The sequence below is a fragment of the Protobothrops mucrosquamatus genome, unplaced genomic scaffold (assembly GCF_001527695.2).
Source record: "Protobothrops mucrosquamatus isolate PMUCROS unplaced genomic scaffold, P.Mucros_1.0 scaffold_209, whole genome shotgun sequence".
Lineage (NCBI taxonomy): Eukaryota > Metazoa > Chordata > Lepidosauria > Squamata > Viperidae > Protobothrops > Protobothrops mucrosquamatus.
In genome coordinates this window covers 37,840-39,029 of record NW_015386285.1, presented here as the reverse complement: position 1 = coordinate 39,029, position 1,190 = coordinate 37,840, and positions in this window count along the sequence as shown.

Here is a 1,190-nt window from a genome sequence, read left to right as displayed (position 1 = left end):
CCCCCTGCTCAGGCAGGAAACCCTATACCATTTCGGACAAATGGCTGTCCAGTCTCTTCTTAAAAACTTCCAGTGTTGGAGCATTCACCACTTCTGGAGGCAGGTTGTTCCACTGGTTAATTGTTCTAACTGTCAGGAAGTTTCTCCTTAGTTCTAAGTTGCTTCTCTCCTTGATTAGTTTCCATCCGTTGCTTCTTGTTCTGCCTTCAGGCGCCTTGGAGAATAGCTTGACTCCCTCTTCTTTATGGCAGCCCCTGAGATATTGGAATACTGCTATCATGTCCGCCCTCGTCCTTCTCTTCGTTAAACTAGACATACCCAATTCCAGCAGCCTTTCCTTATGTGCTTTGACCTCCATTACTTTGGACTAATTCTATGGGAGAGGAATGGGTTTGAAGAGAGTTGAAGGAACAAGCAATGCCCAGTGTTACTAACATGATGGTAGAGCATGCCTTATCTCAGCTAGTTCATCTCTGTCATGCCTCCAGCTGGAGCCTGAGGGAGAGGTGTCTGTGGCTTGAGAGGAATGTGGGGAAGAGGAGGCCAGAGCCCTTCAGGATTGGGACAGGATGAACATGAGAGAAAGAGCTCAGGCGATGAGCAAGGGCCAGCCCCTCCTGATCCTAGAGCATGGAGAGCGGAGAGAAGGAGGGAACAACAACGCAAGCAGGTTCAACTACTCAGGAGAGCACCCCACCCATCTCCACAGGGCACACCTGGACACTGAGACTGAAGGAGCCACTGTGGGGAGGGGCATTTGTTGTGAACAAACACTGATTTCTTGGAGTTGTGTGTGCTGTTGCTGATCTTGGAAGCAACTCTCTGATATCTCTTGTTCGGTGTTGTGATTTCTGCTTGGAAACCCTGAAACTCTGACCATTGGACTGGCTGACAGACTTGATTTGGTGTTCAAAGACCTCAGATTGCATTTTGACTTCTCTTCTGAAACTGCTCAGGCAAGCTTGTGTTTCCACAGACTCGTTAGAGTTTGGGTGTATGTTGTGTAAATTACTCTTCTAATCTAACTATATGTGAAACTTGCAGCCAGAGGCTGCTGGAGGTGTGTGTGTCTTACTTTGTTCTGGGGCTTGCCAGAGACATGAGAGCATTTGGGGAAAATTTGGAGCAATTAAAGGGGCGGTTTGAGTTGTCAGCTGACGACATTGCCTCTGTGCTGTGCCCTGGGTCAT